The sequence below is a fragment of the Ambystoma mexicanum genome, chromosome 7q, assembly GCF_040938575.1.
Source record: "Ambystoma mexicanum isolate Mex_15411 chromosome 7q, UKY_AmexF1_1, whole genome shotgun sequence".
NCBI classification, from domain to species: Eukaryota; Metazoa; Chordata; class Amphibia; order Caudata; family Ambystomatidae; genus Ambystoma; species Ambystoma mexicanum.
Window position 1 is genome coordinate 371,330,738 of NC_090941.1, and position 17,166 is coordinate 371,347,903.

The window sequence follows — 17,166 nt, forward strand, 5'->3', positions numbered from 1 at the left end:
TTGGAGGAGGGCCGCCCATCTGGTGCCACCATTAATGGGTGAAGAGGAAAAAGGAGAGAGAGCAGAGACCATATGGGGGGACCATAGGTTTGGAGTGGGAACGACAAAGAGGATGTCGGTAAGGGTCTGTCTGGAGCAAGCAATGGTATAGGTATCAGCGATAGGGATGATTGGAATGGGGACCAGGATAGCCCATTTGAACTTCATCCTTCCAGACTTAGTGAGAACGAAAGGATAGTTGATAGAAAAGCAGTTAGAGAAGATAGGAGAGAGAGAGAGCACCATAGAGGGTGCAGAGCAGAGAGTGGGGGAGTGGAAAATGGAGCGGGGGTGGGCTGGGGTGCAGGCAGGCGGGGGCGGACACACTAGGGTGGAGAGGAACATAGAAGGAGGGGGGCACCCAGAGGACAGAACAATGACACACAATAAGATGCAGTATATAGACAAGTCACTTGGCAATGGACCCTAGATGTAAAGAATGGACACAGCAGGGATGGAGGCAGTACAATGTAAGCAAAATACCAAGGACCAAGGAGAACCATACAATCACTTAGGAAACCTAGAGTAAGGAAGAACACAGCAGGGATGCAGGCACTACAATGTGAGAGAAACAACATTGGATAACAACAAATCCCAAGAAACAGAACAATCGAAAAGGCGACCTAGAGGAATAGAATGAAACAGCAGGGATCCAGGCAATAACAACCATAGATAACAAAACACCAACAAACAAAACAATCAATCAGGGAACCTAGAAGAAAATAATGAGTATAGCAGGGATGCAGGCAATGCAAAATGAGCCAAGAAACGTGTAGAACAAAACCTCAGAAACAGTACACAATGGGGATCATTACGAGTACGGCGGTAAGCGGTTAACAGCGCTGGTAAGAATGCAGGTGCTGTTAACCCCTTACCACCGCATTACGAGGTTCCTTCGTGGGACCCGCTGAGAAAGCCTGGTCAGACCAGACGTCCTTTGCGGGTCCCGCAAGGGGACCAGAGAGCGTTATTAGCTCCCTCCCCATTCCCATTGAGCACTATGGGGGCTCAAATGGGGATGGATATTTTGAATGGGGATTTACTGGGTCCTCCAAGGCTGGAATGACCCAGTAAGTCCCCATTCAAAAACCCGGAACTGAACACGAGTTCCGAGGCAGCCATGGCACTAATAGCACCACCACCAATGTATTTATTTATTTAATGTGTTATAGTTTTGATTTAAAACTTTACACATATTCAATAAATAATACACAGAATAACAATACAGAGAGATAGAAATAAAACCATAATTACATGCACTTATCCACACACTTATTAACATTATTAATTACATAGTTAGAAATGACTGTTTCAGGCAATATGCAATCAATCGACAATTAATCACAAACAGTGTCAATGTCAAATTCAAATACATATTAGTCACCTTGCAAATCGAAAAAGTTAAATGAGATAACGTATATCAATGATGTTAAGAGGCCTAAAAGCATGTGACTTATTAAGACAAGTTAAACCATTAAAATAGTAAAAACACAGTAAGAACAGTAGGAAAGGTAAAAAACTGTAACAAACAGTTCACCAATAACCAAACTCAACGACTTAGCATCATATATTATGAAATTTAATTATTGAAATCAGGCTCACCATATCCTCATCACCTTATGAGTCCTATTTAACCGGGGCATGGGTACATTAAAGTGCATTTTCATTTCCTTCGTCATGTACCACAATTAAATGTGTTTCCACCACCTTCCATATCCTAAATAGAGCAATATCCAAACCCCTATTATAAGTGTTTTATGCATTTCTTGCAGAATGTCAGATCCTTGATAGTATCAAGTTGGTAAACATATTCACTCTGATGTTTTATGTATACCGGACCCAGTCTGATACATTCTGTCAGAACATGTTTAGCGGACTCAGTGTGTGCCTTATCAAGGCACAAACAGCAAAAGCGTTCTGGTAGAGCCAATGAAGATCCCAAAACATCCAACACCGGATGCCTATTAATACGCAGTAAGAGAATAAATCTACTCAATGCAATTGAAGGAGATAAGGCTAAATAGGGTTGCATCTGCTTGAAGGCGTATAGCATATCAGGCACAAAAGTATAACTTTTAAATGAGCTCAAATGTGCAAAATGTTCATTCCAGTCCCACAAGTCTCGGCGTCTTTCAAAGCGTAGCCTGGAATTGAAATAGTCTTCTCCCCAATTGGGGATCCAACCAATATCTTTATATAAAGAGTTCATTCTTTTACTAAAGCTAGATTTCATTTCCAATCTCTGCTCTGAATTGCCTATGCTTTGTAGGAGAGGATTAGATGGTCCATTCATAATTTTCATACATAACAGATCTGTTCTTCAGGACCAGAGATTTGAAAGAATGAATACCCAGCTCGAGCCTCAATATGGCCATAGGAAAAAATGTAGGGAGGCCCAGTATATTCCTCCAAAAATCTGCCTTCAATCAACTGGAGTCACTTTAAATAAATATTTACCAGACTCTGCAGGACATAAATGACAGCCGGAAAAAAGACACTGTAAAATACAATTGTCTTATACCAGCAAGCGAGTATCCTGACCTTCTTCCAGTAAACTGTCTGATAAATGCAGTCAAATGTGCTGCCTTCCTAGCACGGGCTTCAATGCATATTTTACAGCCCTGTACAGACTCAAATTCGACTCCCAGATATTTATACTACAAAGTATAGGCAATCTCAATGTTCTGTACCAACAGCCTCGATCTGGCCATTCGTTTTGCAGTAAATAACATAAGCTGTGTTTTCTCCCTGTTAATAACAAGCCCATTCCTATCTGCATAGGCCAAAAGAGTATTTACTGTGCGTTGGATGGCATTGAAAGTATGATCCAAAAGCACCAGATCATCAGCATGTGCCAGGACCATACAATGTGTGTCATCTATTTTAGGGGGACAGCCTTTTATCTGGGACAAAACAGTACATAATAGATCATGGGAAGTGGCTAGGTAAGGGGAAGGGGCAAGCAAAAGTGGAAGGGGGCTAGGAAAGGGAAGGAAAGGGTCTGTGGGGAAACAGGGGGTGCACAGCGGAGTGGAGAGAGACCTGCCTAGAGTTGCGCACTCAATCTAGATTTGCGAGGGAACACAAGTGGCCTAGGTTGTGAGGGTGCCAAGCAGCCTAAGATGTGAGTGAGCATACACAATCTAGGGATATGAGGGAATTCAAGCGGTCTAGGATGCGAGTGAGAGCACGCAATCTAGGATTTGGGAGGGAGCGCATGTGGCCTAGAATGCGAGGGAGCACATGCAATCCTGGATTGCGAGTGGAACACACATAGCCCAGGATGCAAGAGAATGCACGCAACCTAGGATGCGAGTGAGCGCTTGCAATCTTAGGATTGTGAGGGGAATGCACACAGCTTAGGATGCGAGGGAGCACAAGGAGCAGTGGACGAGGGGGGCAGGAGGTCAGTTCACAGGGGTAACAACCTGTGTGCAGGAACAAGAAAGTGCACCAGGTCAGGGGGGTTGCATGGAGTGAATCAAGCTAACTCTCCCCGCAACTTCTTACCTGGCAGCCGCAGACAGGAGGGTGAGGTCGTCCGCACTCACTGTCTACGGCGGAACCCCATTCCAAACACTTACATCTCTCAGCACTGTTTGCCTTGCCCTCTGAGGGCTTTGCTGCAGAGGGTCCATGCTCAGTTCTTATAGGCAACATTGCGTGGATGTAGCAAAGCGTGCTACGTGTTATCGGGCAGTGTCTCCTGCACACTGTGTCTCTCAACACCGTGGCCTTGTCCTGCGAAGGCTTTGCCGTGGAGGGTATGTGCCTTGTTTCTTATAAGCATGGATGCATGGACCTAGCGAAGTGTGCAACACGTAGTCAGGCAGCTTCTCCTGCGCACCTGCATTGCTCAACACGTAGCCTTGTCCTGAGAGGGCTTTGGTGCAGAGGTTCTGTGCCTCGGTTCCATGCCTTCGTTTCCGTGCCTCAGTTCTTATAGGTACGGATGCGCAGATGTGGTGAAGCATGCTATGTCTAGTCGGGCAGCATCTCCTGAGCACCTGCATCGCTCAACACTCTGACCTTGTATTGCAAGGGCTTTGCGGCAGAGGGTCAGTGCCTCAGTTCTTGCAGGTACAGATGAGTGGATGTAGCAAAGCATGCTATGTGTAGTCAGGAAGCATCTCCTGAGCACCTGCATTGCTCAACACCACATCCTTTTCCTTCAAGTGCATACCGCAGAGGGTCCGTGCCTCGGTTCTTATAGGTACGGATGCGTGGATGTAGGAAAGCATGATATGTGTTGTCGAGCAGCATCTCCTGCGCACCTGCATTGCTTAACCCTGTAGCCTTGTCCTGCGAGGGCTTTGCAACAGAGGGTCCATGCCTTGGTTCTTATAGGCATGGATGCATGGACGGAACAAAGCGTGCTACGTGTAGTCGGGCAGTGTCACCTGCGCATCTGTATGGATCAACACTGCAGTCTTGTCCTGTGAGGACTTTGCTGCAGAGGGTCCATCCTCAGTTCTTATAGGTACCGATGCGTGGATGTAGTGAAGCATGCTATGTGTAGTTGGGCAGTCTCCTGTGCAGCTGCATCGCTCAACACCACGGCCTTGCCCTGAGAGGGCTTTAGATGTGATATTTACTGAAATTCCATCCCGCACTTCAACATGCATCTATCAGATTTTTCATTCCCATTCAAACCTATCCCAATTTCAAAAAACGTTATCACATAGTCGCTCCCCAGTGGCCATGCACACTTTAACCCCATTGCTGGTCCTTCGTGGTCATGTCCAGTAACCATATTGTATGACTCATGGCCAAGATCCACTACCAAGGTCCACTACCCATGGCCACAGCCTATACCTCAGTCACCCAAGTTATTTCACTATTTTTTGTACCTACACTATGACACTTTAAAAAAAATAAAACACGGACACATTTGCAAAACCATGCGTTCAGATCCTTGCCAATGCTCCTTACACGAGTTTGCTGCAAATCCGTCCCATGTTTTATTTTTTCAAAAGTGCCAAAATGTACGTACATACAATAGTCATATCATATAACTTATCCCCCGCTTGAAAATATCCATCCAGACTGTGCACATACATTCAAGGTTGGGTCTATAATCTTTCTGAAAATCTTTGTCCACATTTGTCAAACAGCAACAAAGTTATAAACCATCTAACAGTGTTGAGACCCCCCTCTGATTTTGACCCCTCTTCACACAATCCCACCAAAATTTGCAAACATACTCATATCTTGGTCTACAATCTTTTTTGCAAACCTTTGTGCATATTCATCAAATGACACCACATTTATAAGCCTTTAAAATATTTTGGGACCCGTGTCTAATTTTGTTCACTCTTGACAAAACAACACCACACTTTGCAGAACCATTCAGTGTTAGGTCAAGAATGAAATTCCAAGAATTCATGCAGTTTCATTGAGTGGTGCCAAAGTTATAAGCCATCCTAAAACTGCTTTACACCAACCCAGAAAAGCAGAACAAAGCATAGCTGTCCCAAACATCTGAGATGTTCGTGAACATCACAGGACTGCCCCGGACATCTGGATTGTTCGTGGACATCAGCGTTGAAAAGCTACCCATTTTGGTGGCTTCTTAAGGACATATCCCATCCCATCCTCATCACCCCTTAAATCCTCAGAGATTGTTTCATTAGTTTCACAAGTGCAATGTTGTGTTTTCATCATGTTTTCACAGCGATGTTTGCGGACACCGGCAAATGACCAGGAATCCAGCATGGCAGACTTTTTCAAAAATTTGACGCACCTCGCCCTTTTATCCATCCAATCAGCGGGCGCATCCAATTTTTGCAGAAATCAGATCACCCTTTGGACCAATCAGAGGCCTGTCTGCGGACCGAACAGAGAAGTGAGTCCATGGACCGAACCCAGATATCACTACAGGCCCTCTAATATATGTTGCATGGTTTCCAAAGTTCTCATTCTTTATACTTATTGATTATCCCGCAACACCTGGCTTGCTCTCACGTATACAATCCTGTCTGCTATCTGTATTGTTATCATGTGTTGATATAAATGGAAGATGAAGCCGGCAACCTATGCTCGATCTTCATGTAAAATAGATCAGTATATATGTAAGTATTTATGTTTTTTTTTTAGTGTATGTATAATTGTATTAGCACCCAGAGATAGATGAGAGATAATCCGATTGCCAGGTCTAGTGGGAGCTCATATGACACATACTTTATTAGATCGTTGATGGAGGAGGTTTTGTTTTTCTAAATTCAGAGAATGTGGAGTTAGGAAAAAAAAGACAAAACAACGAAATATAAAGAGAATTGTTTCACAATTGGTTTGAAAACAATTCTTCACTGTAGTAGGGGGAATCTCTTCTTTAGCATGCAGAGCGAGGTTGGCGCTAATAGAATCCTTCGCCTGCGCCTTTTCCATCATGCATAACACATAACATCCTCATATGCATTCTTTCACCTCATTCTTCCAATCTACCTTTGGGGAGAGGAAGCGAGGCGCTTTCAAGAGGAAACAATCTACTGGTAAAAGGTTTTTTAAACGAAGATTCTCGCCTGCGGTCCACAGGCATTTGTCCGGGTTTGCTAAACCATGAGACTTTGCTTTTGAAGATCCAAACATCCTGTCACCTTTTCAGAGCCTATATACTTAGAGAATGCGTTTCGTGTTAGTCTAATCAACGTGTACAAACTAATTTCGATTCTGCGCCGTGACTTCCTCACCCCCCCAGCACTGCCTCTGCGGGAGTGCCAGTGGGATCTACGGCGGGCCTATTATGCTCTGCTCTGCTCTTCTAATGCGTGTTTCCTGGAGGTCAGATCATTACAGATCATGAGTTACTTTTCTATTTATATGCAGATGATGCGCCGGCATTCTGCTTTCCTACTTTCAGATTTTAATCAGGTGGCAGGAAACTTCAGGATTGTTTTACTGGGCTGAAAATGGAAACACAATCCATCTGCATACAATCATGGAAAATAAATCCGTGCATTTGTGTTTTGCAGATTGCATGTTTCTGCGATATCTGGTGTGCTATTGCGATGCCACCCGTATTAATTGATTAGCAGTGGACATCCATGCCAGCTCAGTCTGTGAGATAGTTCATTTGAATGAAAAGTGCACATCAAAAGTAGGGATGGAATTGATTTGCACTTTCATTTGTTCCATATCATGCAAGCAAGAGTTGGATAATTCAAGGTTATGCCCATAGAGTCGCAGTGTTTGCTTCATAGATAAACTTAAAAGTACACACTTTTGGCATTTGTAATGTTCACATGTATTCCCTTGATGTGAGGAACTATATGGGGTCTCATTAGGAGTGAAATTGTAAAGCTAAATACCAGCAGTATTTGTATTTGCTCATCGGATCATGACTGCTGCATTAGTTTGGAACAGCACACAGGCTAACAGTTCCGGAAGGACATAGGACTTCAAGACTTCAACACTGTTTATCACCACCTTAAGTGTGAATGTAACAATAGGAATATATACAGAGCATTCTGAAAAACGTGTTTTCCTTTAAGTGAAGGAATACACTAAATATGCGTGACCACAATGGGAAAAATGTGTGAAGGGACATTGAGTTTCAAAAGTGGTCTTTTTAGATGCCCACCATCTCACCCTCTTCACAATGTAATGCCCCAAGCAATAGTACTGACCCTCCTGTGCATCAATGAGCCTGCTGCACTAGTAGAATGGCATGCTCTTGAACGATATCAATTTCTTTGCCCAACCACACATGAAAGTGGATTTCTGCATGCAACAATACAAACAAAATGTGCAGGTTTCTCCTGACATTACCTCCATAGTGGCAGTAAATTGACATGTTTGTGGAGACCCTGCGATGCCTGCAAATGTTAATGGCAATTAGCAAATGGGGACAGGATATAAATATGCAAATACCATAATGAAGGACTTTATCTTGAAGAAATACATAACAATTTCATCACAATCAAAAAATAGGTAGCATTTACAAATGTAAATGTGATAAGAAAGGTAAATGAAAGGAAATCATCATTTTCTCAATCAGTAGATGGAGTGTACACGCTTAATGATTAGGGAGCAATGCTGATTTGATCATCCATCTATTATCTGAAGTCTCAGTTCCCAGCACCAATCATTCTAGTGGTACACAAAAGCACCAACGCTTTTTACGCAATTTCCTTACATTAAGCCAAGCTCAACAATGAGCACCATAATGCACCTTGACTTGTAATATTCTTACAGAATATTAAATACACTTCATAGGTCATTTATGTAATATGGCTGACACGGCCATGAAAAATACATATTTTGATTACATCTAACATGATAGGGATGGAAAGTACTACACATTCCCTGTTCTGGTCCATGATGAATCTTCCATCTGCTCCCCAGGCCGCTTCCCAGAAACAAGACGTGTCGCGCAGTGTGATGCAGCCTTTTGAGCATTGGTTTCTAGGGACGGGGTCTAGAGACAGCAATCACATTGAATTACCCCCACATTACCAACATTTCAATTCAATTATAAATAGGTAGCTTTAAACTATAGTGTGCATTTAACCTGATGTTTCTGAGAGACATCGTAGACAACCCAAACGTTATCTTCGTTTTCTTTCATATATAACGCTCTATTCCATCAGTAGAATATATCCCCAAAACTGATATATACCCAGCTAAATTTCTCTATTTCTACGTGTGTTGCTTTTGGGATGCCTGTTAAGGACCAACATACACTTTTCTAAGATCAGAAATGAACATCATTTATTTCCAACAGATACAAAAAATGCCAAACCAAAGCATAACTCTGATGAAAATAAAGAAAACATCAACTTGGGGCTGGTAAGAATGGAGAGTCATAACCTCACATTTATCTCAAAAATGTTATACAAATGTGCAAACAAGAAACAAAGTGCATTTGCACGTTATGCACATATACTCCCCCACTTGCATCAAACAATAAATTCAAACGATTGACTTCCAAAACAGTTCCATCAAAGGATCAACACCCAAAACACACAATAGACAAGGGAGGGATATCTTCCAATGTGAAATCAATAAGGTTTAAAAAACACATTTGCCACTCATCAACACACGTTTTAGAAGCAATAACTACAGTACTTTCAAACTAAAAAGAAAACTATTTCCCGTAATCTTGAACAGAAAGAAAGCATTAACAAAATAAACTTAAACCCATTTGTATGACCAGAGTCATTCAAATCCTAAATATTTTTTTAAGCAATAAACGGAAATAACAAAAATAGAATCACAACTCTTTGATATATGGACTCCAGTCCTGTTTGCATCCTTTCTGGATTATTAGCAAGGTCAAATCCCTAACACAGCCGGTGGTACAACGTACCGCCTACCTGCACTTAAAAATGTCTAATGCTGATTGTCCTTAATCTATGTAAGTCCGCCCATAGATTGTCCCTGTTGACTGTTCCATTTCCTCCCCTCCACAACCTGGTCAGAATTTCTCTCAAACTTACCCCATTGAAGGAAGTTCACTAATTCCCATCAAATCTAATTTCTTGTGTATTGATTGTCTTTTGTGATGACCAGATCATTGTTCCTCCCTGCATATAAAAAAATAAATTAAAAAAATGAAGATTATGTGCACATTCATTGGGCTGCTTTTCGGAAGCATTTAGCAAATCACCTTTTATCATATAAAAATACTGCAAACGCAACACTCTACATTATGCAATCATGTGCATAAACTGTGCAGTGTTAAATGTACAGCTTTATAATTAGTAAAACTAAATCAAACAATGTTATTTTGCACAGCACAAGAAGTTATATATATATATATATATATATATATATATATATATATATATATATATATTCAGTGAAAAACCTTTGTTAAAGGGACGTTATGGTTGAGTTGCGCTACTAAAAACCTATGAAATTCAGTGAAAAAACTTTGTTAAAGGGACGTTATGGTTCCAAGTAAAACCGAAAAACCCTTGAAATTCGCCAGTTATGGTAAGCTAAGCAACCATAACTCGCACCACCACCGTGCAGTGCTAAGACTAACACACAGGACATCAAAGATGACATCACAAATGTCATCGATGACATCACTGATGACATCACATGTGTATGTACTTTTCATGAAATATGTGTACTTCACTCTCTCTGCCATTCCCTCATTGGATGCAGCTAAAAAATCACATGACCATGCACCAATCACTTTCAATACCTCTAGATCTAACTGCATCATCATAGATCAGCACTGCAAATGTACTGTGAATCTCTCTGAGTGCAAGTGTCATATCATTGGCAAGCACCATCTACCAGAAATACTGTACAAGTCTCCAAGATGCATGAACACAAACTTCAGGTATGCATATTATCTGTACAGTAGATGAACAGATTTTCAAACAGACTTTTAGCTTGTGTAATCTGTAAAATGAATTTACTGTATTTCTTTCAATTTCCTAAAATCAACTATCACTTATAAACCTTTATACTATTTACTTTCTTTATACACACACACACTCAAATCATGTTAAACTAACATTTTTTAAATGAAATATATAGACTACATATATTCAAACAAAATTGCATGCAAGCACAATCTATGTTTAAATCTTTAAAAAAATACTTATACAATTTCATATTTTTTAGTTTTTATTTATTTATTTAATTAATTACTTTAATTTAGACATGACGTTGAGGCGCTATTACCTAGAACAGCTTACTTACAGAAATAGTGGTATTCACTGGTATATTATAAATTTCACAAGACATAGTAAAGATATTGTTTTTTGCTACAGTTAGTCATTCGATACACTTTGTTCATTAAGAACATATCATATGTACTGAACTGATGCAATGTATCTTGTAAATTAGTTTAATGGTTTTAAAGAAGGCACTGAGGATTTCAATTAAAAAAATCAATATCTAAACTAAAAACAACACTATATACAAAGAAAGTTACTAATTTGAAGCTTTTACAATTGCAGTGAAGATCAGTCTCCTGAAAAGAAGCAGCCGAATTCGAAGAACAAAGAAGAACTAAGAAGTTACCTGTTAATTTAAGAAAAAAAGTAAGCAGAATATCACCATAATATTTGTATTATTAATCAAACATACTATAACGTTAATACAGCTATTTTGGTGCCTAAAAATAGAGATTGTGTACCATTTTGTCCAAAAATCTCCATGTCTTAAACAACGATTTACAGCCAGAATGGCCCACAAATTCATATTTTTGGACACACAAATTACCCAACTGAACCGCTACAATTTTCATATTATAGAACAAACAACTGTTTTAATTGTATACATTAGATTTACTATTTGTACTTTTCCACACCACTAGCTTACTTTTTTTTGTCATCTGAACCCCTGTTTAGTAACACATCAATTCAAGAATACCTATCCCTACTAGTTTTAGTTCCCAATGCACAATCACACACCATTACATACATCTTTATCATTTTACTCAAACACTCATGCAAACATCACACATATATTCCAGAACACCCCAACCCATATCTTCTTTATTTTTTTCAACAGACCCTAAAGAATGCCTACCAAAAGTCAAGTCAGTAGAAAGCAACGCAAAAGTAGAGCAAATGAAAATAAAAGTGTCCAACATAAGCATCCATCTCTAGCAGAATTTGTAAAAAAAAGTTGAAACAAAACAGCTAATACAGTCATTTAGTGAAAAATAACAAGTGTCAAGTGCAAAAACTTTGCCTCCTCTATCAAAATGTAAAACAAACCAAAAAACAATTAACAAAATCAGCTATCACTACAGATAAAACTACTTCTTCAAATTTTAATATAGTGCAAAGTAAGCATACCAAGAAAAGTATTTTATCCAAAATGTACCATCACAAAGTCCATCAAAATCTTATAAAAACAGGAGAGAAATCAGATTCAATGCTTAAAACCTATCGTAGGAAATTAATCTTAGAAGTGTTGATGGACAGTGCAATTCTTCTGAAAAGAAAGTTATTTATTTTACTGTTAAACAAAATGAAACCATTAACAAAACTAATAACTAAATTACAAAAAAGACTTCTCGATAAGCGAAATGTCAACAGAAAGAACTTCTTAAGTATCTGCGGAGGTGAATGGAATCACACTACGAGCACAGAACCATATTTTAATGAAGAAGTGTAGAAACAAAAGCAAACAAATACAATTGCCATACATAGCAGTGGTCGAGGTTATGAAAAAGTGAATAATACCATAATGGAACAAGAAGTACTCCTTACAAAAATATGCCCTGAAAACTTAGAATTTCCCCTCCATTCAACTGAATCAGAACGTCTATATATACGTCAGAATTCTTCAATAAATATGTAAAAAGCAAAGACAAAATCAAAATTAAATTATTGCAAAATATGGATACCTGTCCTGTGCGCAAGTACACAGGACTACAAGGACATTCATTGGCCTGCATTACAGGACCTACTTGTAAAACCACTTTCCATGATATCAAAAGGATATCAACACATCATTCAACTATAAGAAATCTAGTCTATAAACTGTACTATGCTAAAAGTCCTGCTTTAGCACTAGCAAAGTTAAATAACATCCTTCTACATGGTACAGCAAAATACCTATTTGAAGAAATTCACTATATCAAGAAAAAATATTTTGGAAGTGAAAGCCATTTACAGAATGAAATAACTTTAAACCAATTAAGCAACAATTCTACATATGGCAACCTTTTGCTAAACACATACAAAAAAGAAATATTACAATTTAAAAGTACATCAGCTGAAGTACCAAACCATGTATGTGTATGTTGCCGTAGGACTTTTTATAAAAGTAACACAAAAAATGTAGACCTATCATACAAAATAGAACACAATGAAGATTCTAAATGGTTTGAATTAGCTCTCTACCTTGTAGCAGAAAACAAATATGAAATAACTGAGCCCTTAATACATTGCAGTTACTGCACTACAAAACTTGACAACAACCAAACTCCTTCACGTGCTATCACAAATAATTTGGAATTATACCCAGTACCAAAACCCCTACAACAACTTAATTTATATGAGAGTATCATAATTCAAACAGTACACCCATTTCAAGCAATAATGCGCATTCAACCAAAAACAGCAAAATTACCTCCCTCTGAATTGGTAAAAGGCATTTGCGGAAAAGTAGTTTATTTAAGAAAATGTGCATACTCTAGGAGTGCAACGTCCAATGCAGCAATCTTTAATTATCTTAGTAAATGGAGTACCTACAAAAGACAAAAAAATATGGCAACAGCTGGTAGATTTATATAAAGTTAGACAAGCCTTCCAATATCTTAAAGAGAATAATGAATATTACAAAGAAATTAATATTGAAAAAAACTTGAAAGATACAACTGAAATAATTCAAGAAACACAAGAAGCTGGTCAAGTTGAGCTACTAGATCCTGCTACAATATCAAATACTTTAGACCATTATACAATTCATCCTTTGCACTGTAATGACACCGTAGAAGATGTACTGGAAACTTACCAAATGCGTCAAACAAAAATCAGCATATGGGAATAAAGTATAGGAGCACGTGCTTTTCCTCTACTCTTTCCTACTGGCAAAGGAGGAAGGTATGAGGATAGACCTATTCAAATATCAGCTTCAGAATACCGCTCATTACGGATGTATTCTGAAGATTCCAGATTTAGACAAAATGGGGAATACATATTCCACCTACTCTTTGAAAGTGAACTAGCAACTTTATGTTACGGAGTTGCACACATAGGATCACATCAGGATCACACTTTCAAAATATGACAGCTACACAATTATTAGAAAAAGTGCAACAAAAGGATGAGGTTTTACAATCAAATATTACAAATCTATTAGCAAATATGCGTGGTACTAAAGAGTACTGGTTTCGACGTCATGGAGATGTACGTTGTATGATCAGAAACCTTGGCCCACCCACTTGGTTTGTTACATTAAGTTGTGCAGAATATGCATGGGAAGATTTACATGATTTCCTACGCATATCAAATAAAAACAAAACAAACATAGATATACTAACACCTGGATAACTTTGTTCTTTGGATCCTGTTAATGTTTCAAAATATTTTCACCATCGCTTCATTGCTATGCTACATATTATTTGTAATCTGTTCCTCGCCTTGGAGAAGTGCAACACTTCTTTTGGAGAAAAGAATACCAAGCCAGAGGAGCAATACATATCCACATGCTTTTATGGATTAACGATGCTCCTAAATTTGGTCAAGACAGTGATGCCACTGTTTTACAGTTTATTGAAAAATATGTCACTTGTGAAATTCCATCAGAAGCCACAAATAGTGATCTTCATGCACAAATTTTACAATTTCAAAGACACAAATGTGGAAAATATTGTCGTCATAAATACAAAAACAAAGGGAAATACTACACCAAATGCCGATTTGGTTTCCCTAGACCAGTTACAAATACAGGTCAAGTAAACAACCTCATGTCTTCAGTTAGACATAGTGTTAAAGGTAAGTCACCTAAAAATACATATTACATAAAAAGAAAAGAAGAAGAAAAATATATCAATGATTATAATGCAATCATTGCCCACTTATGGAATGCAAACATAGATGTGCAGTACATTGCAGACAATTCTACTGCAGGTGCACGATATGTCACAGCCTACTTAACTAAAGCAGAAAAGACAGGGCTCCAAGACCTCTGGAATGACCTGTCATCAGATAAAACAGTATCTCAGAAAATATACAGCTTGGGCATAAAAATGCTCACCCATAGAGAATTTGGATCATATGAAGCAGCTGATCGTTTAACTGGTACTGCATTGTATGGTAAATGTGAAAATATAGTATGACTAAGTCTTGGTCCAGCTAAATCTAGAAAAAGAGTTCTAAAATCATATGAAGATATAGAAACAATAGCCAAACATGATCCCAACAGCCAATACATTTTAAAAAACAATTTATTGGACACATAATAATACCCAAACAGAAGTAATACTTTGGAAAACATGTGTCTATACCAAATAGCCCAAAACTACACATACAAAAAATAATATGAAACCTGATGAAAAAAAAGGTAAATATAGAGTGACAAACTGTGAAGGCAGCTTAGTTACACTCACTAAACCAAATTTAATTAATCATATCAAATTGTCATTAAAGACTCCTCAACATTAAGAAGTATATTACATGTCCCTGCTACAACTCTTCAAACAATGGAGAAAAGAACAATTACTAGATAACTATGACTCATATGAGGATGCTTTCAAAGCAAATGAAAGCACTATAACTGATGTAAACTTTACACAGTACAAAAATATGTTGCACAATGAACAGCAACACGAAGAAGAACTCCAAGCCCAACTAGATAAGGACACTCCTGACAGTAGTCAACCTTCTGTAACAGGAAGCCAAGAACCACTGGGAGAACCACTAATAATAAATGAGGCAGAATTGGCTATGATAGAAGTAGAAAACACCATGTGTCAGTATGAAGATAACGAAGACTTAACTATACTACAATCAAAACTAAACAATGAGCAAAGTAGCATTTTTCAAGAAGTAACAAAACAAATTGCACATGGTGTAAAACATGAAAATAAAGAATGTTCCTGCCATAATTATAAACCTATACCACTGCACATCAGTGGTGAAGCTGGTTCTGGCAAAACATTCCTAATCAAAATCATTAGTAAGTTCCTTCAACAATTGACAAACAACAAACTGTCAGCTGTTGTCACTGCCCCCACAGGTTTAGCTGCCTACAACATAGGTGGTGTTACATTACACTGATTACTACTATTACCAGTAGAACACCAGAATAAATTAGACAATTACAAACTTTCTGCAGAAGCTGCAATGGAATTACGCAGAGTATTGAAACAAATGAAAATGCTACTAATAGATGAAGTGAGCATGGTCTCCAACCTGATGTTAGCTTTGATTCACCTCAGATTACAAGAAGTACTCAAAACAGACTATGAAGAGCTCTTTGCAGGAAAACACATTATTGTTTTTGGAGATCTGTTCAATTAACACCAGTAAAAGTTGAGCCTAATTTTAAAACATTAGGACACAAACTCTGCCGTAAAAAACTGTTGGCAGCATTGGAAATGTCAACCTTTGGCAACATTTCCAATACAGAGAATTAACAGAAAACATGTGGCAATCTGCAGATCTCACTTATGCCAACATTTTAAAAAGTATCAGAGTTGGTATACTTTCTAAAGAAGCAGAAGCAATATTGAAAACCCGGCACATTAATGCACTTTATGGTGATAATGCATGTGCTACAGATGTTATGGAACAATTAGCCCACACAAATGTCAATTGTATGGCCCTAATGCCAACTCTTGCAAGCTGTTTCAAATTCAATGAAATCATGCTAAGTAAAGAAATGCAACCAATCATGGAAATTAGCGCCACAGACAAACTAGATGTACATGGTATGACACTGCCCATGTGTGACCAAGCCACAACAAGACTAAATAGTTTAGAAAAATCAATCTCAAACACAGCAGGCTTAGAAAAGATATTAAAAGTATCCTTAAATTGCAGAGTAATGCTTAAACGTAACCTTGACCTGGACCAAGGACTAGATAATGGAGCGCTGGGTACAGTTGTTGGCTTTCAAACATACCCACGCGACAACAAAATTCAGTTTGTTACTATACTCTTTGACAAACTTTCAGAAGTAAAAAGGATAGGACGCTAAACAGCTAGATTCCTTCTCTTCAAAGATATGTATGTATGCAGAGAACAATTTTCTCTAACTCGTGCATACACAGTCACGATTCATAAATCACAAGGTGTTACCCTAGACAAAGCAATGATAGATATTGGTAACACAGTCTTTAAAGAAGGCATGAGCTATGTAGCACTATCATGCTTAAGTACACTTGACAGTCTATTTCTAATCAACTTTGATGCAAGTAAAATAAACGCTGATATTCCTTGCATTTTAGAATACAATAGACTTCGCTCACTATACACCCCCCACCTAAACACATATTCTGTTCCACAAAAAGTAAAACGTTATAAAAGAAAAATAAATCAAACAGAAATGCAACAGGATGTCACTGCAAATCCTCCAAAGAGAGTAAAAGAAACTAATACTTCATCAAGTACCACAAGCAAAAAAGAATCAATTAGGGAAAGAAAACAAGTACTTCTTTAAAGAAGGAAGACACACTCCAAAAATAGCAGTTAGATACAGAACTAC